This window comes from Primulina tabacum, chromosome 10 (assembly GCF_025594145.1).
Source record: "Primulina tabacum isolate GXHZ01 chromosome 10, ASM2559414v2, whole genome shotgun sequence".
Lineage (NCBI taxonomy): Eukaryota > Viridiplantae > Streptophyta > Magnoliopsida > Lamiales > Gesneriaceae > Primulina > Primulina tabacum.
The window spans coordinates 39,074,956-39,098,397 of NC_134559.1; the positions used below are offsets into that span (position 1 = coordinate 39,074,956).

General features: G+C 44.6%; 23 non-coding genes and 1 pseudogene across 23 annotated transcripts; all 24 read right to left on the minus strand.

Moving 5' to 3' along the window:
• Positions 1-1,245: 1,245 nt before the first annotated feature.
• LOC142507987 (5S ribosomal RNA) lies at positions 1,246-1,366 on the minus strand. The gene has a single exon (XR_012806221.1). It is a non-coding gene; the product is annotated as a 5S ribosomal RNA (ribosomal RNA).
• A 685-nt stretch (positions 1,367-2,051) lies between these two features.
• Positions 2,052-2,171, minus strand: LOC142507856 (5S ribosomal RNA). Its single transcript, XR_012806098.1, has one exon. It is a non-coding gene; the product is annotated as a 5S ribosomal RNA (ribosomal RNA).
• A 2,010-nt stretch (positions 2,172-4,181) lies between these two features.
• Positions 4,182-4,303, minus strand: LOC142513397 (5S ribosomal RNA). The gene has a single exon (XR_012809346.1). It is a non-coding gene; the product is annotated as a 5S ribosomal RNA (ribosomal RNA).
• Positions 4,304-4,988: 685 nt separating this feature from the next.
• Positions 4,989-5,107, minus strand: LOC142513272 (5S ribosomal RNA). The gene has a single exon (XR_012809227.1). It is a non-coding gene; the product is annotated as a 5S ribosomal RNA (ribosomal RNA).
• Positions 5,108-5,785: 678 nt separating this feature from the next.
• On the minus strand, positions 5,786-5,904 carry LOC142507922 (5S ribosomal RNA). The gene has a single exon (XR_012806160.1). It is a non-coding gene; the product is annotated as a 5S ribosomal RNA (ribosomal RNA).
• A 684-nt stretch (positions 5,905-6,588) lies between these two features.
• LOC142512445 (5S ribosomal RNA) lies at positions 6,589-6,707 on the minus strand. Its single transcript, XR_012808842.1, has one exon. It is a non-coding gene; the product is annotated as a 5S ribosomal RNA (ribosomal RNA).
• Positions 6,708-7,390: 683 nt separating this feature from the next.
• LOC142508698 (5S ribosomal RNA) lies at positions 7,391-7,509 on the minus strand. Its single transcript, XR_012806902.1, has one exon. It is a non-coding gene; the product is annotated as a 5S ribosomal RNA (ribosomal RNA).
• Positions 7,510-8,192: 683 nt separating this feature from the next.
• Positions 8,193-8,311, minus strand: LOC142516008 (5S ribosomal RNA). Its single transcript, XR_012811826.1, has one exon. It is a non-coding gene; the product is annotated as a 5S ribosomal RNA (ribosomal RNA).
• A 682-nt stretch (positions 8,312-8,993) lies between these two features.
• On the minus strand, positions 8,994-9,112 carry LOC142516021 (5S ribosomal RNA). The gene has a single exon (XR_012811837.1). It is a non-coding gene; the product is annotated as a 5S ribosomal RNA (ribosomal RNA).
• Positions 9,113-9,795: 683 nt separating this feature from the next.
• LOC142516033 (5S ribosomal RNA) lies at positions 9,796-9,914 on the minus strand. Its single transcript, XR_012811848.1, has one exon. It is a non-coding gene; the product is annotated as a 5S ribosomal RNA (ribosomal RNA).
• Positions 9,915-10,598: 684 nt separating this feature from the next.
• On the minus strand, positions 10,599-10,717 carry LOC142508720 (5S ribosomal RNA). Its single transcript, XR_012806924.1, has one exon. It is a non-coding gene; the product is annotated as a 5S ribosomal RNA (ribosomal RNA).
• A 684-nt stretch (positions 10,718-11,401) lies between these two features.
• Positions 11,402-11,519, minus strand: LOC142514296 (5S ribosomal RNA). The gene has a single exon (XR_012810196.1). It is a non-coding gene; the product is annotated as a 5S ribosomal RNA (ribosomal RNA).
• Positions 11,520-12,198: 679 nt separating this feature from the next.
• LOC142516044 (5S ribosomal RNA) lies at positions 12,199-12,317 on the minus strand. Its single transcript, XR_012811859.1, has one exon. It is a non-coding gene; the product is annotated as a 5S ribosomal RNA (ribosomal RNA).
• A 684-nt stretch (positions 12,318-13,001) lies between these two features.
• Positions 13,002-13,119, minus strand: LOC142506408 (5S ribosomal RNA). The gene has a single exon (XR_012804702.1). It is a non-coding gene; the product is annotated as a 5S ribosomal RNA (ribosomal RNA).
• Positions 13,120-13,805: 686 nt separating this feature from the next.
• Positions 13,806-13,924, minus strand: LOC142516055 (5S ribosomal RNA). Its single transcript, XR_012811870.1, has one exon. It is a non-coding gene; the product is annotated as a 5S ribosomal RNA (ribosomal RNA).
• Positions 13,925-14,607: 683 nt separating this feature from the next.
• LOC142509789 (5S ribosomal RNA) lies at positions 14,608-14,726 on the minus strand. The gene has a single exon (XR_012807944.1). It is a non-coding gene; the product is annotated as a 5S ribosomal RNA (ribosomal RNA).
• A 681-nt stretch (positions 14,727-15,407) lies between these two features.
• LOC142516067 (5S ribosomal RNA) lies at positions 15,408-15,526 on the minus strand. The gene has a single exon (XR_012811881.1). It is a non-coding gene; the product is annotated as a 5S ribosomal RNA (ribosomal RNA).
• Positions 15,527-16,208: 682 nt separating this feature from the next.
• On the minus strand, positions 16,209-16,326 carry LOC142515030 (5S ribosomal RNA). Its single transcript, XR_012810896.1, has one exon. It is a non-coding gene; the product is annotated as a 5S ribosomal RNA (ribosomal RNA).
• A 1,476-nt stretch (positions 16,327-17,802) lies between these two features.
• Positions 17,803-17,921, minus strand: LOC142513721 (5S ribosomal RNA). Its single transcript, XR_012809651.1, has one exon. It is a non-coding gene; the product is annotated as a 5S ribosomal RNA (ribosomal RNA).
• Positions 17,922-18,605: 684 nt separating this feature from the next.
• On the minus strand, positions 18,606-18,724 carry LOC142507806 (5S ribosomal RNA). The gene has a single exon (XR_012806051.1). It is a non-coding gene; the product is annotated as a 5S ribosomal RNA (ribosomal RNA).
• A 683-nt stretch (positions 18,725-19,407) lies between these two features.
• Positions 19,408-19,526, minus strand: LOC142513301 (5S ribosomal RNA). The gene has a single exon (XR_012809255.1). It is a non-coding gene; the product is annotated as a 5S ribosomal RNA (ribosomal RNA).
• Positions 19,527-20,209: 683 nt separating this feature from the next.
• On the minus strand, positions 20,210-20,327 carry LOC142512169 (5S ribosomal RNA; annotated as a pseudogene).
• Positions 20,328-21,820: 1,493 nt separating this feature from the next.
• Positions 21,821-21,938, minus strand: LOC142511209 (5S ribosomal RNA). Its single transcript, XR_012808720.1, has one exon. It is a non-coding gene; the product is annotated as a 5S ribosomal RNA (ribosomal RNA).
• Positions 21,939-22,608: 670 nt separating this feature from the next.
• LOC142510436 (5S ribosomal RNA) lies at positions 22,609-22,726 on the minus strand. Its single transcript, XR_012808547.1, has one exon. It is a non-coding gene; the product is annotated as a 5S ribosomal RNA (ribosomal RNA).
• Positions 22,727-23,442: the final 716 nt, after the last annotated feature.

Sequence of the window (23,442 nt, forward strand, 5' to 3'; positions counted from 1 at the left end):
CAACAAAAATCGGTAAATGTTCCCAGAAAATAGAAAAAATAAGAAGAAGGAAATAACGAATGTAAAGCTATTATTATGCCTGGGATACAATAAAATGGAACCGGAATCGAATTTTGAACTTCCTCAAGCGGATATTCCTCAGGGAAACGAAAAAGCTTAACAGGAAGCGGTAAAAAATCGGGCAAAGTTACAGAGGGGTCGTACGAGAAGGAATTCGCGAAATCTCGTGCAGCCGTCAGGTGCGTCGTAATGAGTGCGCGTCCGGTTGCCCCGTTTAACAATCAAATTAGCCTACAATTTTGTCCCGAAATCCGAGCAGTGCCCGAAGCTACTTCATTTCACATGTCTGATTGGAAGTCCCGGATCGAAGTATTCAAATGATGTGAGCCGAAAATCGTCTGTCAACAGAGGAATCAAAAATAGAAACACCGAAAAAGGGTGCAACGACGAGGAACTTCCCAGGGGGTCACTCAAGTCCTAGTACTGCCTCTCGCCCAGCACGCTTAATCTTCGGAGTTCTGATGGGATCGCGGTGCATTAGTGCTAGTAGATCGCACCCGACATTGAAGTGGGATGTTTATTCTTATATCCCTCGTGTACGTGTGGAGCGGGCGGCGATGGACAACACGCGGCACTGCTCTCGCCCAATCATAACCAGGAAGTTAAGCGTCTGGCGCGATGGGCAGAGCTAGGATGGGTGACCTCCCTGGGAAAGACCTCGTGTCGCGACCGTTTACGTAAATTATGGATAAAACAGTCGAAGTAATTGTTTTTAATGAGTTAACCTATCTCCGGAGTAATCTGCGTCATACCCTTCCGCACAGAACCGCGCACGACAACAAAAAATCGATAAATGTTCCCAGAAAATAGAAAAAAAAAATAAGAAAGGAAAATAACGAATGTAAAGCTATTATTATGCCTGGGATAACGATAAAATGGACCAGAAATCGAATTTCGAACTTCCTAAGAGGATTTCTCGAGGAAACGAAAGCTTAACAGAAGCATTAAATCGCAAATTAGTAGGGTCTTAGAGAAGGAATTCGGCTAAAATCTCGTCAGCTCATTGCGTAGTAATGAGTCTCGTCGTTTGCCCGTTTACAATCAAATGAGCCTACAATTTGGTCCAAATCCGGCAATGCCCGAGCTACTTTCATTTCACATGTTTTATCTGGTCCCGATCGAGATTCAGATGATTGAGCCGAAAATCGTCTATCAACAAGTAATCAAAAATACAAAAACACGAAAAGGGTGCAACACGAGGACTTCCCAGGGGTCACGCATCCTAGTACTCTGCTCTCGCCCAAGCACGCTTAACTTCGGAGTTCTGATGGGATCCCGGTGCATTAGTGCTGGTATGATCGCACCCGACATTGAGTGGATGTTTATTCTTATATCCCTCGAGTACGTGTGGAGCGGGCGGCGATGGACAACACGCGGCACTTGCTCTCGCCCAATCATAACCATGAAGTTAAGCGTTCTGGCGCGATGGCAGAGCTAGGATGGGTGACCTTCCTGGGAAGACCTCGTGTCGCGACCGTTTACGTAAATTATGAATAAAACAGTCGAAATAATTGTTTTTAATGAGTTAACCGTCTCCGGAGTAATCTGGGTCATACCCTTCCGCACAGAACCGGCTCACGACAACAAAAATCGATTAATGTTCCCAGAAAATAGAAAAAAAAATAAGAAGAAGGAAATAACGAATGTAAAGCTATTATTATGCCTGGGATACGATAAAATGGAACCGGAATCGAATTTCGAACTTCCTAAGCGGATTTCTCGAGGAAACGAAAGCTTAACAAAAGCGGTAAATGGCAAATTAGAGGGTCTTAGAGAAGGAATTCGGCTAAAATCTCGTCAGCTCATTTGCGTAGTAATGAGTCTCGTCCGTTTGCCCGTTTACAATCAAATTAGCCTACAATTTTGTCCAAATCCGGCAGTGCCCGAGCTACTTTCATTTCACATGTCTTATCTGGTCCCGATCGAGATTCAAATGATTTGCGCCGAAAATCGTCTGTCAACAAGTAATCAAAAATAGAAAAACACGAAAAAAGGTGCAACACGAGGACTTCACAGGGGGTCACCCATCCTAGTACTGCTCTCGCCCAAGCACGCTTAACTTCTGAGTTTCTGATGGGATCCGGTGCATTAGTGCTAGTAAGATCGCACCCGACATTGAGTGGGATGTTTATTCTTATATCCCTCGTGTACGTGTGGAGCGAGCGGCGATGGACAACACGCGGCACTGCTCTCGCCCAATCATAACCATGAAGTTAAGCGTTCTGGCGCGATGGCAGAGCTAGGATGGGTGACCTCGTGTCACGACCGTTTACGTAAATTATGGATAAAACAGTCGAAATAATTGTTTTTAATGAGTTAACCGTCTCCGGAGTAATCTGCGTCATACCCTTCCGCACAGAACCGGCTCACGACAACAAAAATCGATAAATGTTCCCAGAAAATAGAAAACAAAATAAGAAGAAGGAAATAACGAATGTAAAGCTATTATTATGCCTGGGATACGATAAAATGGAACCGGAATCGAATTTCGAACTTTCTAAGCGGATTTCTCGAGGAAACGAAAGCTTAACAGAAGCTTTAAATCGCAAATTAGAGGGTCTTAGAGAAGGAATTCGGCTAAAATCTCGTCAGCTCATTGCGTAGTAATGAGTCTCATTCGTTTGCCCGTTTACAATCAAATTAGCCTACAATTTTGTCCAAATCCGTCAGTGCTCGAGCTACTTTCATTTAAATGTCTTATCTGGTCCCGATCGAGATTCTGATGATTTGAGACAAAAATCGTCCGTCAACAAGTAATCAAAAATAGAAAAACACGAAAAAGGGAGCAACACGACACACCTAGTAGTACTCACGCCCAAGCACGCTTAACTTCGGAGTTCTGATGGGATCCGGTGCATTAGTGGTGGTATGATCGCACCCGACATTGATTGGGATGTTTATTCTTATATCCCTCGACTACATGTTGAGCGGGCGGCGTTGGACAACACGCGGCACTGCTTTCGCCCAATCATAACCACGAAGTTAAGCGTTCTGGCGCGATGGCAGAGGTAGTATGGGTGACCTCCCTGGGAAGACCTCGGTCGCGATCGTTTACGTAAATTATGGATAAAACAGTCGAAATAATTGTTTTAAATTAGTTAACCGTCTCCGGAGTAATCTGCGTCATACCCTTCCGCACAGAAACAGCTCACGACAACAAAAATCGATAAATGTTCCCAGAAAATAGAAAAAAAAATAAGAAGAAGGAAATAACGAATGTAAAGCTATTATTATGCCTGGGAAACGATAAAATGGAACCGAAATCGAATTTCGAACTTCCTAAGCGGATTTCTCGAGGAAACGAAAGCTTAACAGAAGCGGTAAATCGCAAATTAGAGGGTCTTAGAGAAGGAATTCGGCTAAAATCTCGTCAGCTCATTGCGTAGTAATGAGTCTCGTCCGTTTGCCCGTTTACAATTAAATTAGCCTACAATTTTGTCTAAATCCGGCAGTGCCCGAGCTACTTTCATTTCACATGTTTTATCTGGTCCCGATCGAGATTCAGATGATTTGAGCCGAAAATCGTCTATCAACAAGTAATCAAAAATAGAAAAACACGAAAAAGGGTGCAACACGAGAACTTCCCAGGGGGTCGTGTCGCGACCATTTACGTAAATTATGGATAAAACAGTCGAAATAATTGTTTTTAATGAGTTAACCGTCTCCAGAGTAATCTGCGTCATACCCTTCCGCACAGAACCGGCTCACGACAACAAAAATCGATAAATGTTCCCAGAAAATAGAAAAAAAAAATAAGAAGAAGGAAAATAACGAATGTAAAGCTATTATTATGCCTGGGATACGATAAAATGGAACCGGAATCGAATTTCGAACTTCCTAAGCGGATTTCTCGAGGAAACGAAAGCTTAACAGAAGCGTTAAATCGCAAATTAGTGGGTCTTAGAGAAGAAATTCGGCTAAAATCTCGTCAACTCATTGCGTAGTAATGAGTCTCGTCTGTTTGCCCGTTTACAATCAAATTAGCCTACAATTTTGTCCAAATCCGGCAGTGCCCGAGCTACTTTCATTTCACATGTTTTATCTGGTCCCGATCGAGATTCATATGATTTGAGCCGAAAATCGTCTATCAACAAGTAATCAAAAATAGAAAAACACGAAAAAGGGTGCAACACGAGGACTTCCCAGGGGGTCACCCATCCTAGTACTGCTCTCGCCCAAGCACGCTGCTTAACTTCGGAGTTCTGATGGGATCCGGTGCATTAGTGCTGGTATGATCGCACCCGACATTGAGTGGGATGTTTATTCTTATATCCCTCGAGTACGTGTGGAGCGGGCGGCGATGGACAACACGCGGCACTGCTTTCGCCCAATCATAACCACGAAGTTAAGCGTTCTGGCGCGATGGCAGAGCTAGGATGGGTGACCTCCCTGGGAAGACCTCGTGTCGCGACCGTTTACGTAAATTATGGATAAAACAGTCGAAATAATTGTTTTTAATGAGTTAAATGTCTCCGGAGTAATCTGCGTCATGCCCTTCCGCACAGAACCGGCTCACGACAACAAAAATCGATAAATGTTCCCATAAAATAGAAAAAAAAATAAGAAGAAGGAAAATAACGAATGTAAAGCTATTATTATGCCTGAGATACGATAAAATGGAACCGGAATCGAATTTCGAACTTCCTAAGCGGATTTCTCGAGGAAACGAAAGCTTAACAGAAGTGTTAAATCGCAAATTAGTGGGTCTTAGAGAAGGAATTCGGCTAAAATCTCGTCAGCTCATTGCGTAGTAATGAGTCTCGTCCGTTTGCCCGTTTACAATCAAATTAGCCTACAATTTTGTCCAAATCCGGCAGTGCCCGAGCTACTTTCATTTCACATGTTTTATCTGATCCCGATCGAGATTCATATGATTTGAGCCGAAAATCGTCTATCAACAAGTAATCAAAAATAGAAAAACACGAAAAAGGGTGCAACACGAGGACTTCCCAGGGGGTCACGCATCCTAGTACTGCTCTCGCCCAAGCACGCTTAACTTCGGAGTTCTGATGGGATCCGGTGCATTAGTGCTGGTATGATCGCACCCGACATTGAGTGGGATGTTTATTCTTATATCCCTCGAGTACGTGTGGAGCGGGCGGCGATGGACAACACGCGGCACTGCTCTCGCCCAATCATAACCATGAAGTTAAGCGTTCTGGCGCGATGGCAGAGCTAGGATGGGTGACCTCCCTGGGAAGACCTCGTGTCGCGACCGTTTACGTAAATTATGGATAAAACAGTCGAAATAATTTTTTTAATGAGTTAACCGTCTCCGGAGTAATCTGCGTCTACCTTCCGCACAGAACGCTCACGACAACAAAATCGATAAATGTTCCCAGAAAATAGAAAAAAAAATAAGAAGAAGGAAATAACGAATGTAAAGCTATTATTATGCCTGGGATACGATAAATGGAACCAGGAATCGAATTTCGAACTTCCTAAGCGGATTTCTCGAGGAAACGAAAGCTTAACAGAAGCGGTAAATCGCAAATTAGAGGGTCTTAGAGAAGGAATTCGGCTAAAATCTCGTCAGCTCATTGCGTAGTAATGAGTCTCGTCCGTTTGCCCGTTTACAATCAAATTAGCCTACAATTTTGTCCAAATCCGGCAGTGCCCGAGCTACTTTCATTTCACATGTCTTATCTGGTCCCGATCGAGATTCAGATGATTTGAGCCGAAAATCGTCTGTCAACAAGTAATCAAAAATAGAAAAACACGAAAAAAGGTGCAACACGAGGACTTCACAGGGGTCACCCATCCTAGTACTGCTCTCGCCCAAGCACGCTTAACTTCGGAGTTTCTGATGGGATCCGGTGCATTAGTGCTAGTAAGATCGCACCCGACATTGAGTGGGATGTTTATTCTTATATCCCTCGTGTACGTGTGGAGCGAGCGGCGATGGACAACACGCGGCACTGCTCTCGCCCAATCATAACCATGAAGTTAAGCGTTCTGGCGCGATGGCAGAGCTAGGATGGGTGACCTCCTGGGAAGACCTCGTGTCGCGACCGTTTACGTAAATTATGGATAAAACAGTCGAAATAATTGTTTTTAATGAGTTAACCGTCTCCGGAGTAATCTGCGTCATACCCTTCCGCACAGAACCGGCTCACGACAACAAAAATCGATAAATGTTCCCAGAAAATAGAAAAAAAATAAGAAGAAGGAAATAACGAATGTAAAGCTATTATTATGCCTGGGATACGATAAAATGGAACCGGAATCGAATTTCGAACTTCCTAAGCGGATTTCTCGAGGAAACGAAAGCTTAACAGAAGCGTTAAATCGCAAATTAGAGGGTCTTAGAGAAGGAATTCGGCTAAAATCTCGTCAGCTCATTGCGTAGTAATGAGTCTCGTCCGTTTGCCCGTTTACAATCAAATTAGCCTACAATTTTGTCCAAATCCGGCAGTGCCCGAGCTACTTTCATTTCACATGTCTTATCTGGTCCCGATCGAGATTCATGATGATTTGAGCCGAAAATCGTCTGTCAACAAGTAATCAAAAATAGAAAAACACGAAAAGGGGCAGCAACACGAGGACTTCCCAGGAGGTCACCCATCCTAGTACTGCTCTCGCCCAAGCACGCTTAACTTCGGAGTTCTGATGGGATCCGGTGCATTAGTGCTGGTATGATCGCACCCGACATTGAGTGGGATGTTTATTCTTATATCCCTCGAGTACGTGTGGAGCGGGCGGCGATGGACAACACGCGGCACTGCTTTCGCCCAATCATAACCACGAAGTTAAGCGTTCTGGCGCGATGGCAGAGGTAGGATGGGTGACCTCCCTGGGAAGACCTCGTGTCGCGACCGTTTACGTAAATTATGGATAAAACAGTCGAAATAATTGTTTTTAATTAGTTAACCGTCTCCGGAGTAATCTGCGTCATACCCTTCCGCACAGAACCGGCTCACGACAACAAAAATCGATAAATGTTCCCAGAAAATAGAAAAAAAATAAGAAGAAGGAAATAACGAATGTAAAGCTATTATTATGCCTGGGATACGATAAAATGGAACCGGAATCGAATTTCGAACTTCCTAAGCGGATTTCTCGAGGAAACGAAAGCTTAACAGAAGCGGTAAATCGCAAATTAGAGGGTCTTAGAGAAGGAATTCGGCTAAAATCTCGTCAGCTCATTGCGTAGTAATGAGTCTCGTCCGTTTGCCCGTTTACAATCAAATTAGCCTACAATTTTGTCCAAATCCGGCAGTGCCCGAGCTACTTTCATTTCACATGTCTTATCTGGTCCCGATCGAGATTCAGATGATTTGAGCCGAAAATCGTCTGTCAACAAGTAATCAAAAATAGAAAAACACGAAAAAGGGTGCAACACGAGGACTTCCAAGGGGGTCACCCATCCTAGTACTGCTCTCGCCCAAGCACGCTTAACTTCGGAGTTCTGATGGGATCCGGTGCATTAGTGCTGGTATGATCGCACCCGACATTGAGTGGGATGTTTATTCTTATATCCCTCGAGTACGTGTGGAGCGGGCGGCGATGGACAACACGCGGCACTGCTCTCGCCCAATCATAACCACGAAGTTAAGCGTTCTGGCGCGATGGCAGAGCTAGGATGGGTGACCTCCCTGGGAAGACCTCGTGTCGCGATCGTTTACGTAAATTATGGATAAAACAGTCGAAATAATTGTTTTTAATTAGTTAACCGTCTCCGGAGTAATCTGCGTCATACCCTTCCGCACAGAACCGGCTCACGACAACAAAAATCGATAAATGTTCCCAGAAAATAGAAAAAAAATAAGAAGAAGGAAATAACGAATGTAAAGCTATTATTATGCCTGGGATACGATAAAATGGAACCGGAATCGAATTTCGAACTTCCTAAGCGGATTTCTCGAGGAAACGAAAGCTTAACAGAAGCGGTAAATCGCAAATTAGAGGGTCTTAGAGAAGGAATTCGGCTAAAATCTCGTCAGCTCATTGCGTAGTAATGAGTCTCGTCCGTTTGCCCGTTTACAATCAAATTAGCCTACAATTTTGTCCAAATCCGGCAGTGCCCGAGCTACTTTCATTTCACATGTCTTATCTGGTCCCGATCGAGATTCAGATGATTTGAGCCGAAAATCGTCTGTCAACAAGTAATCAAAAATAGAAAAACACGAAAAAGGGTGCAACACGAGGACTTCCCAGGGGGTCACCCATCCTAGTACTGCTCTCGCCCAAGCACGCTTAACTTCGGAGTTCTGATGGGATCCGGTGCATTAGTGCTGGTATGATCGCACCCGACATTGAGTGGGATGTTTATTCTTATATCCCTCGAGTACGTGTGGAGCGGGCGGCGATGGACAACACGCGGCACTGCTCTCGCCCAATCATAACCACGAAGTTAAGCGTTCTGGCGCGATGGCAGAGGTAGGATGGGTGACCTCCCTGGGAAGACCTCGTGTCGCGATCGTTTACGTAAATTATGGATAAAACAGTCGAAATAATTGTTTTAATTAGTTAACCGTCTCCGGATTAATCTGCGTCATACCCTTCCGCACAGAACCGGCTCACGACAAAAAAAAATCGATAAATGTTCCCAGAAAATAAAAAAAAAATAAGAAGAAGGAAATAACGAATGTAAAGCTATTATTATGCCTGGGATACGATAAAATGGAACCGGAATCGAATTTCGAACTTCCTAAGCGGATTTCTCGAGGAAACGAAAGCTTAACAGAAGCGTTAAATCGCAAATTAGAGGGTCTTAGAGAAGGAATTCGGCTAAAATCTCGTCAGCTCATTGCGTAGTAATGAGTCTCGTCCGTTTGCCCGTTTACAATCAAATTAGCCTACAATTTTGTCCAAATCCGGCAGTGCCCGAGCTACTTTCATTTCACATGTCTTATCTGGTCCCGATCGAGATTCAGATGATTTGAGCCGAAATCGTCTGTCAACAAGTAATCAAAAATAGAAAAACACGAAAAAGGGTGCAACACGAGGACTTCCCAGGGGGTCACCCATCCTAGTACTGCTCTCGCCCAAGCACGCTTAACTTCGGAGTTCTGATGGGATCCGGTGCATTAGTGCTGGTATGATCGCACCCGACATTGAGTGGGATGTTTATTCTTATATCCCTCGAGTACGTGTGGAGCGGGCGGCGATGGACAACACGCGGCACTGCTCTCGCCCAATCATAACCACGAAGTTAAGCGTTCTGGCGCGATGGCAGAGCTAGGATGGGTGACCTCCCTGGGAAGACCTCGTGTCGCGATCGTTTACGTAAATTATGGATAAAACAGTCGAAATAATTGTTTTAATTAGTTAACCGTCTCCGGAGTAATCTGCGTCATACCCTTCCGCACAGAACCGGCTCACGACAACAAAAATCGATAAATGTTCCCAGAAAATAGAAAAAAAAATAAGAAGAAGGAAATAACGAATGTAAAGCTATTATTATGCCTGGGATACGATAAAATGGAACCGGAATCGAATTTCGAACTTCCTAAGCGGATTTCTCGAGGAAACGAAAGCTTAACAGAAGCGGTAAATCGCAAATTAGAGGGTCTTAGAGAAGGAATTCGGCTAAAATCTCGTCAGCTCATTGCGTAGTAATGAGTCTCGTCCGTTTGCCCGTTTACAATCAAATTAGCCTACAATTTTGTCCAAATCCGGCAGTGCCCGAGCTACTTTCATTTCACATGTTTTATCTGGTCCCGATCGAGATTCATATGATTTGAGCCGAAAATCGTCTATCAACAAGTAATCAAAAATAGAAAAACACGAAAAAGGGTGCAACACGAGGACTTCCCAGGGGGTCACCCATCCTAGTACTGCTCTCGCCCAAGCACGCTTAACTTCGGAGTTCTGATGGGATCCGGTGCATTAGTGCTGGTATGATCGCACCCGACATTGAGTGGGATGTTTATTCTTATATCCCTCGAGTACGTGTGGAGCGGGCGGCGATGGACAACACGCGGCACTGCTTTCGCCCAATCATAACCACGAAGTTAAGCGTTCTGGCGCGATGGCAGAGCTAGGATGGGTGACCTCCCTGGGAAGACCTCGTGTCGCGACCGTTTACGTAAATTATGGATAAAACAGTCGAAATAATTGTTTTTAATGAGTTAACCGTCTCCGGAGTAATCTGCGTCATACCCTTCCGCACAGAACCGGCTCACGACAACAAAAATCGATAAATGTTCCCAGAAAATAGAAAAAAAAATAAGAAGAAGGAAAATAACGAATGTAAAGCTATTATTATGCCTGGGATACGATAAAATGGAACCGGAATCGAATTTCGAACTTCCTAAGCGGATTTCTCGAGGAAACGAAAGCTTAACAGAAGCGGTAAATCGCAAATTAGAGGGTCTTAGAGAAGGAATTCGGCTTAAATCTCGTCAGCTCATTGCGTAGTAATGAGTCTCGTCCGTTTGCCCGTTTACAATCAAATTAGCCTACAATTTTGTCCAAATCCGGCAGTGCCCGAGCTACTTTCATTTCACATGTTTATCTGGTCCCGATCGAGATTCATATGATTTGAGCCGAAAATCGTCTGTCAACAAGTAATCAAAAATAGAAAAACACGAAAAAGGGTGCAACACGAGGACTTCCCAGGGGGTCACCCATCCTAGTACTGCTCTCGCCCAAGCACGCTTAACTTCGGAGTTCTGATGGGATCCGGTGCATTAGTGCTGGTAAGATCGCACCCGACATTGAGTGGGATGTTTATTCTTATATCCCTCGAGTACGTGTGGAGCGGGCGGCGATGGACAACACGCGGCACTGCTCTCGCCCAATCATAACCATGAAGTTAAGCGTTCTGGCGCGATGGCAGAGCTAGGATGGGTGACCTCCCTGGGAAGACCTCGTGTCGCGACCGTTTACGTAAATTATGGATAAAACAGTCGAAATAATTGTTTTTAATGAGTTAACCGTCTCCGGAGTAATCTGCGTCATACCCTTCCGCACAGAACCGGCTCACGACAACAAAAATCGATTAATGTTCCCAGAAAATAGAAAAAAAAATAAGAAGAAGGAAATAACGAATGTAAAGCTATTATTATGCCTGGGATACGATAAAATGGAACCGGAATCGAATTTCGAACTTCCTAAGCGGATTTCTCGAGGAAACGAAAGCTTAACAGAAGCGGTAAATCGCAAATTAGAGGGTCTTAGAGAAGGAATTCGGCTAAAATCTCGTCAGCTCATTGCGTAGTAATGAGTCTCGTCCGTTTGCCCGTTTACAATCAAATTAGCCTACAATTTTGTCCAAATCCGGCAGTGCCCGAGCTACTTTCATTTCACATGTCTTATCTGGTCCCGATCGAGATTCAGATGATTTGAGCCGAAAATCGTCTGTCAACAAGTAATCAAAAATAGAAAAACACGAAAAAGGGTGCAACACGAGGACTTCCCAGGGGGTCACCCATCCTAGTACTGCTCTCGCCCAAGCACGCTTAACTTCGGAGTTCTGATGGGATCCGGTGCATTAGTGCTGTATGATCGCACCCGACATTGAGTGGGATGTTTATTCTTATATCCCTCGAGTACGTGTGGAGCGGGCGGCGATGGACAACACGCGGCACTGCTCTCGCCCAATCATAACCACGAAGTTAAGCGTTCTGGCGCGATGGCAGAGCTAGGATGGGTGACCTCCCTGGGAAGACCTCGTGTCGCGACGTTTACGTAAATTATGGATAAAACAGTCGAAATAATGTTTTTAATGAGTTAACCGTCTCCGGAGTAATCTGCGTCATACCCTTCCGCACAGAACCGGCTCACGACAACAAAAATCGATAAATGTTCCCAGAAAATAGAAAAAAAAATAAGAAGAAGGAAATAACGAATGTAAAGCTATTATTATGCCTGGGATACGATAAAATGGAACCGGAATCGAATTTCGAACTTCCTAAGCGGATTTCTCGAGGAAACGAAAGCTTAACAGAAGCGTTAAATCGCAAATTAGAGGGTCTTAGAGAAGAATTCGGCTAAATCTCGTCAGCTCATTGCGTAGTAATGAGTCTCGTCCGTTTGCCCGTTTACAATCAAATTAGCCTACAATTTTGTCCAAATCCGGCAGTGCCCGAGCTACTTTCATTTCACATGTCTTATCTGGTCCCGATCGAGATTCAGATGATTTGAGCCGAAAATCGTCTGTCAACAAGTAATCAAAAATAGAAAAACACGAAAAGGGTGCAACACGAGGACTTCCCAGGGGGTCACCCATCCTAGTACTGCTCTCGCCCAAGCACGCTTAACTTCGGAGTTCTGATGGGATCCGGTGCATTAGTGCTGGTATGATCGCACCCGACATTGAGTGGGATGTTTATTCTTATATCCCTCGAGTACGTGTGGAGCGGGCGGCGATGGACAACACGCGGCACTGCTCTCGCCCAATCATAACCATGAAGTTAAGCGTTCTGGCGCGATGGCAGAGCTAGGATGGGTGACCTCCCTGGGAAGACCTCGTGTCGCGACCGTTTACGTAAATTATGGATAAAACAGTCGAAATAATTGTTTTTAATGAGTTAACCGTCTCCGGAGTAATCTGCGTCATACCCTTCCGCACAGAACCGGCTCACGACAACAAAAATCGATAAATGTTCCCAGAAAATAGAAAAAAAAATAAGAAGAAGGAAATAACGAATGTAAGCTATTATTATGCCTGGGATACGAATAAAATGGAACCGGAATCGAATTTCGAACTTCCTAAGCGGATTTCTCGAGGAAACGAAAGCTTAACAGAAGCGTTTAATCGCAAATTAGAGGGTCTTAGAGAAGGAATTCGGCTAAAATCTCGTCAGCTCATTGCGTAGTAATGAGTTTCGTCCGTTTGCCCGTTTACAATCAAATTAGCCTACAATTTTGTCCAAATCCGGCAGTGCCCGAGCTACTTTCATTTCACATGTCTTATCTGGTCCCGATCGAGATTCAGATGATTTGAGCCGAAAATCGTCTGTCAACAAGTAATCAAAAATAGAAAAACACGATAAAGGGTGCAACACGAAGACTTCCCAGGGGGTCACCCATCCTAGTATTGCTCTCGCCCAAGCACGCTTAACTTCGGAGTTTGATGGGATCCGGTGCATTAGTGCTGGTATGATCGCACCCGACATTGAGTGGGATGTTTATTCTTATATCCCTCGAGTACGTGTGGAGCGGGCGGCGATGGACAACACGCGGCACTGCTCTTCGCCCAATCATAACCACGAAGTTAAGCGTTCTGGCGCGATGGCAGAGGTAGGATGGGTGACCTCCCTGGGAAGACCTCGTGTCGCGATCGTTTACTGTAAATTATGGATAAAACAGTCGAAATAATTGTTTTTAATTAGTTAACCGTCTCCGGAGTAATCTGCGTCATACCCTTCCGCACAGAACCGGCTCACGACAACAAAAATCGATAAATGTTCCCAGAAAATAGAAAAAAAAATAAGAAGAAGGAAATAACGAATGTAAAGCTATTATTATGCCTGGGATACGATAAAATGGAACCGGAATCGAATTTCGAACTTCCTAAGCGGATTTCTCGAGGAAACGAAAGCTTAACAGAAGCGTTAAATCGCAAATTAGAGGGTCTTAGAGAAGGAATTCGGCTAAAATCTCGTCAGCTCATTGCGTAGTAATGAGTCTCGTCCGTTTGCCCGTTTACAATCAAATTAGCCTACAATTTTGTCCAAATCCGGCAGTGCCCGAGCTACTTTCATTTCACATGTCTTATCTGGTCCCGATCGAGATTCAGATGATTTGAGCCGAAAATCGTCTGTCAACAAGTAATCAAAAATAGAAAAACACGAAAAAGGGTGCAACACGAGGACTTCCCAGGGGGTCACCCATCCTAGTACTGCTCTCGCCCAAGCACGCTTAACTTCGGAGTTCTGATGGGATCCGGTGCATTAGTGCTGGTATGATCGCACCCGACATTGAGTGGGATGTTTATTCTTATATCCCTCGAGTACGTGTGGAGCGGGCGGCGATGGACAACACGCGGCACTGCTCTCGCCCAATCATAACCACGAAGTTAAGCGTTCTGGCGCGATGGCAGAGGTAGGATGGGTGACCTCCCTGGGAAGACCTCGTGTCGCGATCGTTTACGTAAATTATGGATAAAACAGTCGAAATAATTGTTTTAATTAGTTAACCGTCTCCGGAGTAATCTGCGTCATACCCTTCCGCACAGAACCGGCTCACGACAACAAAAATCGATAAATGTTCCCAGAAAATAGAAAAAAAATAAGAAGAAGGAAATAACGAATGTAAAGCTATTATTATGCCTGGGATACGATAAAATGGAACCGGAATCGAATTTCGAACTTCCTAAGCGGATTTCTCGAGGAAACGAAAGCTTAACAGAAGCGGTAAATCGCAAATTAGAGGGTCTTAGAGAAGGAATTCGGCTAAAATCTCGTCAGCTCATTGCGTAGTAATGAGTCTCGTCCAGTTTGCCCGTTTACAATCAAATTAGCCTACAATTTTGTCCAAATCCGGCAGTGCCCGAGCTACTTTCATTTCACATGTCTTATCTGGTCCCGATCGAGATTCAGATGATTTGAGCCGAAAATCGTCTGTCAACAAGTAATCAAAAATAGAAAAACACGAAAAAGGGTGCAACACGAGGACTTCCCAGGGGGTCACCTATCCTAGTACTGTTCTCGACCAATCACACTTAACTTCGGAGTTCTGATGGAATCCGGTGCATTAACGCTGGTATGATCGCACACGACATTGAGTGGGATGTTTATTCTTATATCCCTCGAGTACGTGTGGAGCGGGCGGCGATGGACAACACGCGGCACTGCTCTCGCCCAATCATCACCACGAAGTTAAGCGTTCTGGCGCGATGTCAGAGGTAGGATGGGTGACCTCCCTTGGAAGACCTCGTGTCGCGATCGTTTATGTAAATTATGGATAAAACAGTCGAAATAATTGTTTTAATTAGTTAACCGTCTCCGGAGTAATCTGCGTTCATACCCTTCCGCACAGAACCGGCTCACGACAACAAAAATCGATAAATGTTCCCAGAAAATAGAAAAAAAATAAGAAGAAGGAAATAACGAATGTAAAGCTATTATTATGCCTGGGATACGATAAAATGGAACCGGAATCGAATTTCGAACTTCCTAAGCGGATTTCTCGAGGAAACGAAAGCTTAACAGAAGCGTTAAATCGCAAATTAGAGGGTCTTAGAGAAGGAATTCGGGTAAATCTCGTCAGCTCATTGCGTAGTAATGAGTCTCGTCCGTTTGCCCGTTTACAATCAAATTAGCCTACAATTTTGTCCAAATCCGGCAGTGCCCGAGCTACTTTCATTTCACATGTTTTATCTGGTCCCGATCGAGATTCAGATGATTTGAGCCGAAAATCGTCTGTCAACAAGTAATCAAAAATAGAAAAACACGAAAAGGGTGCAACACGAGGACTTCCCAGGGGGTCACCCATCCTAGTACTGCTCTCGCCCAAGCACGCTTAACTTCGGAGTTCTGATGGGATCCGGTGCATTAGTGCTGGTATGATCGCACCCGACATTGAGTGGGATGTTTATTCTTATATCCCTCGAGTACGTGTGGAGCGGGCGGCGATGGACAACACGCGGCACTGCTCTCGCCCAATCATAACCACGAAGTTAAGCGTTCTGGCGCGATGGCAGAGCTAGGATGGGTGACCTCCCTGGGAAGACCTCGTGTCGCGATCGTTTACGTAAATTATGGATAAAACAGTCGAAATAATTGTTTTAATGAGTTAACCGTCTCCGGAGTAATCTGCGTCATACCCTTCCGCACAGAACCGGCTCACGACAACAAAAATCGATAAATGTTCCCAGAAAATAGAAAAAAAATAAGAAGAAGGAAATAACGAATGTAAAGCTATTATTATGCCTGGGATACGATAAAATGGAACCGGAATCGAATTTCGAACTTCCTAAGCGGATTTCTCGAGGAAACGAAAGCTTAACAGAAGCGTTAAATTCGCAAATTAGAGGGTCTTAGAGAAGGAATTCGGCTAAAATCTCGTCAGCTCATTGCGTAGTAATGAGTCTCGTCGTTTGCCCGTTTACAATCAAATTAGCCTACAATTTTGTCCAAATCAGGCAGTGCCCGAGCTACTTTCATTTCACATGTCTTATCTGGTCCCGATCGAGATTTAGATGATTTGAGCCGAAAATCGTCTAGTCAACAAGTAATCAAAAATAGAAAAACACGAAAAAGGTGCAACACGAGGACTTCCCAGGGGGTCACCCATCCTAGTACTGCTCTCGCCAAGCACGCTTAACTTCGGAGTTCTGATGGGATCCGGTGCATTAGTGCTGGTATGATCGCACCCGACATTGAGTGGGATGTTTATTTTATATCCCTCGAGTACGTGTGGAGCGGGCGGCGATGGACAACACGCGGCACTGCTCTCGCCCAATCATAACCACTGAAGTTAAGCGTTCTGGCGCGATGGCAGAGCTAGTATGGGTGACCTCCCTGGGAAGACCTCGTGTCGCGATCGTTTACGTAAATTATGGATAAAACAGTCGAAATAATTGTTTTTAAATTAGTTAACCGTCTCCGGAGTAATCTGCGTCATACCCTTCCGCACAGAACCGGCTCACGACAACAAAATCGATAAATGTTCCCAGAAAATAGAAAAAAAAATAAGAAGAAGGAAATAACGAATGTAAAGCTATTATTATGCCTGGGATACGATAAAATGGAACCGGAATCGAATTTCGAACTTCCTAAGCGGATTTCTCGAGGAAACGAAAGCTTAACAGAAGCGTTAAATCGCAAATTAGAGGGTCTTAGAGAAGGAATTCGGCTAAAATCTCGTCAGCTCATTGCGTAGTAATGAGTCTCGTCCGTTTGCCCGTTTACAATCAAATTAGCCTACAATTTTGTCCAAATCCGGCAGTGCCCGAGCTACTTTCATTTCACATGTTTATCTGGTCCCGATCGAGATTCAGATGATTTGAGCCGAAACGTCTGTCAACAAGTAATCAAAAATAGAAAAATCACGAAAAAGGGTGCAACACGAGGACTTCCAGGGGTGCACCATCCTAGTATGCTCTCGCCCAAGCACGCTTAACTTCGGAGTTCTGATGGGGATCCGGTGACATTCGTGTCGTAAGATCGCACCCGACAATGGGGGATGTTTATTCTATATCCCTCGAGTTACGTGTGGAGGGGCGGGCGATGGACAACACGCGGCACTGCTTCTCGCCCAATCATAACCATGAAGTTAAGCGTTCTGGCGCGATGGCAGAGCTTAGGATGGTGACCTCCCTGGGAAGACCTCGTGTCGCGACCGTTTACGTAAATTATGGATAAAACAGTCGAAATAATTGTTTTTAATGAGTTAACCGTCTCGGAGTAATCTGCGTCATACCCTTCCGCACAGAACCGGCTCACGACAACAAAAATCGATAAATGTTCCCAGAAAATAGAAAACAAATAAGAAGGAAATAACGAATGTAAAGCTATTATTATGCCTGGGATACGATAAAATGGAACCGGAATCGAATTTCGAACTTCCTAAGCGGATTTCTCGAGGAAACGAAGCTTAACAGAAGCGGTTAAATCGCAAATTAGAGGGTCTTAGAGAAGGAATTCGGCTAAAATCTCGTCAGCTCATTGCGTAGTAATGAGTCTCGTCCGTTTGCCCGTTTACAATCAAATTAGCCTACAATTTTGGTCCAAATCCGGCAGTGCACGAGCTACTTTCATTTCACATGTCTATCTGGTCCCGATCGAGATTCCGATGATTTGAGCCGAAATCGTCGTCAACAAGTAATCAAAATAGAAAAACACGAAAAAGGGTTTGCAACACGAGGACTTCCAAGGGGGTCACCCATCCTAGTACTGCTCTCGCCCAAGCACGCTTAACTTCGGAGTTCTGATGGGATCCGGTGCATTAGTGCTGGTATGATCGCACCCGACATTGAGTGGGATGTTTATTCTTATATCCCTCGAGTACGTGTGGAGCGGGCGGCGATGGACAACACGCGGCACTGCTCTCGCCCAATCATAACCACGAAGTTAAGCGTTCTGGCGCGATGGCAGAGGTAGGATGGGTGACCTCCCTGGGAAGACCTCGTGTCGCGATCGTTTACGTAAATTATGGATAAAACAGTCGAAATAATTGTTTTTTAATTAGTTAACCGTCTCCGGAGTAATCTGCGTCATACCCTTCCGCACAGAACCGGCTCACGACAACAAAAATCGATAAATGTTCCCAGAAAATAGAAAAATAATAAGAAGAAGGAAATAACGAATGTAAAGCTATTATTATGCTGGGATACGATAAAATGGAACCGGAATCGAATTTCGAACTTCCTAAGCAGATTTCTCGAGGAAACGAAAGCTTAACAGAAGCGGTAAATCGCAAATTAGAGGGTCTTAGAGAAGGAATTCGGCTAAAATCTCGTCAGCTCATTGCGTAGTAATGAGTCTCGTCCGTTTGCCCGTTTACAATCAAATTAGCCTACAATTTTGTCCAAATCCGGCAGTGCCCGAGCTACTTTCATTTCACATGTCTTATCTGGTCCCGATCGAGATTCAGATGATTTGAGCCGAAAATCGTCTGTCAACAAGTAATCAAAAATAGAAAAACACGAAAAAGGGTTGCAACACGAGGACTTCCCAGGGGGTCACCCATCCTAGTACTGCTCTCGCCCAAGCACGCTTAACTTCGGAGTTCTGATGGGATCCGGTGCATTAGTGCTGGTATGATCGCACCCGACATTGAGTGGGATGTTTATTCTTATATCCCTCGAGTACGTGTGGAGCGGGCGGCGATGGACAACACGCGGCACTGCTCTCGCCCAATCATAACCACTGAAGTTAAGCGTTCTGGCGCGATGGCAGAGGTAGGATGGGTGACCTCCCTGGGAAGACTCGTGTCGCGATCGTTTACGTAAATTATGGATTAAACAGTCGAAATAATTGTTTTTAATTAGTTAACCGTCTCCGGAGTAATCTGCGTCATACCCTTCCGCACAGAACGGCTCACGACAACAAAAATCGATAAATGTTCCCAGAAAATAGAAAAAAAAATAAGAAGAAGGAAATAACGAATGTAAAGCTATTATTATGCCTGGGATACGATAAAATGGAACCGGAATCGAATTTCGAACTTCCTAAGCGGATTTCTCGAGGAAACGAAAGCTTAACAGAAGCGGTAAATCGCAAATTAGAGGGTCTTAGAGAAGGAATTTCGCTAAAATCTCGTCAGCTCATTGCGTAGTAATGAGTCTCGTCCGTTTGCCCGTTTACAATCAAATTAGCCTACAATTTTGTCCAAATCCGGCAGTGCCCGAGCTACTTTCATTTCACATGTCTTATCTGGTCCCGATCGAGATTCAGATGATTTGAGCCGAAAATCGTCTGTCAACAAGTAATCAAAAATAGAAAAACACGAAAAAGGGTGCAACACGAGGACTTCCCAGGGTGTCACCCATCCTAGTACTGCTCTCGCCCAAGCACGCTTAACTTCGGAGTTCTGATGGGATCCGGTGCATTAGTGCTGGTATGATCGCACCCGACATTGAGTGGGATGTTTATTCTTATATCCCTCGAGTACGTGTGGAGCGGGCGGCGATGGACAACACGCGGCACTGCTCTCGCCCAATCATAACCATGAAGTTAAGCGTTCTGGCGCGATGGCAGAGCTAGGATGGGTGACCTCCCTGGGAAGACCTCGTGTCGCGACCGTTTACGTAAATTATGGATAAAACAGTCGAAATAATTGTTTTTAATGAGTTAACCGTCTCCGGAGTAATCTGCGTCATACCCTTCCGCACAGAACCGGCTCACGACAACAAAAATCGATAAATGTTCCCAGAAAATAGAAAAAAAATAAGAAGAAGGAAATAACGAATGTAAAGCTATTATTATGCCTGGGATACGATAAAATGGAACCGGAATCGAATTTCGAACTTCCTAAGCGGATTTCTCGAGGAAACGAAAGCTTAACAAAAGCGGTAAATCGCAAATTAGAGGGTCTTAGAGAAGGAATTCGGCTAAAATCTCGTCAGCTCATTGCGTAGTAATGAGTCTCGTCCGTTTGCCCGTTTACAATCAAATTAGCCTACAATTTTGTCCAAATCCGGCAGTGCCCGAGCTACTTTTCATTCACATGTCTTATCTGGTCCCGATCGAGATTCAGATGATTTGAGCCGAAAATCGTCTGTCAACAAGTAATCAAAAATAGAAAAACACGAAAAAGGGTGCAACACGAGGACTTCCCAGGGGGTCACCCATCCTAGTACTGCTCTCGACCCAAGCAGCTTAACTTCGAGTTCTGATGGGATCCGGTGCATTAGTGCTCGTAAGATCGCACCCGACATTGAGTGGGATGTTTATTCTTATATCCCTCGAGTACGTGTGGAGCGGGCGGCGATGGACAACACGCGGCACTGCTCTCGCCCAATCATAACCATGAAGTTAAGCGTTCTGGCGCGATGGCAGAGCTAGGATGGGTGACTCCCTGGGAAGACCTCGCTCGCGACGTTTACGTAAATTATGGATAAAACAGTCGAAATAATTGTTTTTAATGAGTTAACCGTCTCCGGAGTAATCTGCGTCATACCCTTCGCACAGAACCGGCTCACGACAACAAAAATCGATAAATGTTCCAGAAAATAGAAAAAAAAATAGAAGAAGGAAATAACGAATGTAAAGCTATTATTATGCCTGGGATACGATAAAATGGACCGGAATCGAATTTTCGAACTTCCTAAGCGGATTTCTCGAGGAAACGAAAGCTTAACAGAAGCGGTAAATCGCAAATTAGAGGGTCTTAGAGAAGGAATTCGGCTAAAATCTCGTCAGCTCAATTGCTACAGTTAATGAGGTCTCTATCGTTTCCCGTTTACAATCAAATTCGCCTACCAATTTTGTTCCAATCCGGCAGTGCCCGCAAGCTACTTTCATTTCACATGTCTTACTGTGTCCCGACGAGATTCATGATGATTTGAGCCGAACGTCTGTAACAAGTAATCAAAAATAGGAAACAAACGAAAAAGGGTGAAACCCGGGCGGATGTCCCCGGGTGTCACCATTCCTAGTAATGCACGAGCCCAAACACGCTTAACTCGGCGTTTGTGGGATCCGGTGCAGTGTAGTGCTGTATGATCCACACGACATGAGTGGGATGTTATTCTTAGATTCCCTCGAGTACGTGTGGAGGAGGGCGGCGATGGACAAACGCGGCACTGCTTTCGCCAATCAACACACTACGAAAAGTAAGGTTTTTTTTTTTTCTGGCGCCGATGGCAGAGGTAGATGGGTGACCTCCCTGGAAGACCTCGTGTCGCGATCGTTTACGTAAATTATGGATAAAACAGTCGAAATAATTGTTTTTAATTATGTTAACCGTCTCCGGAGTAATCTGCGTCATACCCTTCCGCACAGAACGGCTCACGGACAACAAAATCGATAAATGTTCCAGAAAATAGAAAAAAAAATAAGAAGAAGGAAATAACGAATGTAAAGCTATTATTATGCTGGGATACGATAAAATGGAACCGGAATCGAAATTTCGAACTTCCTAAGCGGATTTCTCGAGGAAACGAAAGCTTAACAAAGCGGTAAATCGCCAATTAGAGGGTCTTAGAGAAAGGAATTCGGCTAAAATCTCGTCAGCTCATTGCGTAGTAATGAGTCTCGTCCGTTTGCCGTTTACAATCAAATTAGCCTACAATTTTGTCCAAATCCCTGGCAGTGCCCGAGCTACTTTCATTTCACATGTATTTATCTGGTCCCGATCGAGATTCAGGATGATTTGAGCCGAAAATCGTCTGTCAACAAGTAATCAAAAATAGAAAAACACGAAAAGGGTGCAACACGAGGACTTCCCAGGGGTCACCCATCCTAGTACTGCTCTCGCCCAAGCACGCTTAACTTCGGAGTTCTGATGGGATCCGGTGCATTAGTGCTGGTATGATCGCACCCGGCATTGAGTGGGATGTTTATTCTTATATCCCTCGAGTACGTGTGGAGCGGCGGCGATGGACAACACGCGGCACTGCTCTCGCCCAATCATAACCATGAAGTTAAGCGTTCTGGCGCGATGGCAGAGGTAGGATGGGTGACCTCCTTGGGAAGACCTCCTGTCGCGACCGTTTACGTAAATTATGGATAAAACAGTCGAAATAATTGTTTTTAATGAGTTAACCGTCTCCGGAGTAATCTGCGTCATACCCTTCCGCACAGAACCGGCTCACGACAACAAAAATCGATAAATGTTCCCAGAAATAGAAAAATAAGAAAAAAAAAAGATGTAAGCTATTATTATGCCTGGGATACGATAAAATGGAACCGGAATCGAATTTCGAACTTCCTAAGCGGATTTCTCGAGGAAACGAAAGCTTAACAGAAGCGGTAAATCGCAAATTAGAGGGTCTTAGAGAAGGAATTCGGCTAAAATCTCGTCAGCTCATTGCGTAGTAATGAGTCTCGTCCGTTTGCCCGTTTACAATCAAATTAGCCTACAATTTTGTCCAAATCCGGCAGTGCCCGAGCTACTTTCATTTCACATGTTATCTGGTCCCGATCGAGATTCAGATGATTTGAGCCGAAAATCGTCTGTCAACAAGTAATCAAAAATAGAAAAACACGAAAAGGGGTGCAACACGAGGACTTCCCAGGGGTCACCCATCCTAGTACTGCTCTCGCCCAAGCACGCTTAACTTCGGAGTTCTGATGGGATCCGGTGCATTAGTGCTGGTATGATCGCACCCGACATTGAGTGGGATGTTTATTCTTATATCCCTCGAGTACGTGTGGAGCGGGCGGCGATGGACAACACGCGGCACTGCTCTCGCACAATCATAACCATGAAGTTAAGCGTTCTGGCGCGATGGCAGAGTAGGATGGGTGACCTCCCTGGGAAGACCTCGTGTCGCGACCGTTTACGTAAATTATGGATAAAACAGTCGAAATAATGTTTTTAATGAGTTAACCGTCTCCGGAGTAATCTGCGTCATACCCTTCCGCACAGAACCGGCTCACGACAACAAAAATCGATAAATGTTCCCAGAAAATAGAAAAAAAAATAAGAAGAAGGAAATAACGAATGTAAAGCTATTATTATGCCTGGGATACGATAAAATGGAACCGGAATCGAATTTCGAACTTCCTAAGCGGATTTCTCGAGGAAACGAAAGCTTAACAGAAGCGGTAAATCGCAAATTAGAGGGTCTTAGAGAAGGAATTCGGCTAAAATCTCGTCAGCTCATTGCGTAGTAATGAGTCTCGTCCGTTTGCCCGTTTACAATCAAATTAGCCTACAATTTTGTCCAAATCCGGCAGTGCCCGAGCTACTTTCATTTCACATGTCTTATCTGGTCCCGATCGAGATTCAGATGATTTGAGCCGAAAATCGTCTGTCAACAAGTAATCAAAATAGAAAACACGAAAAAGGGGTGCAACACGAGGACTTCCAGGGGGTCACCCA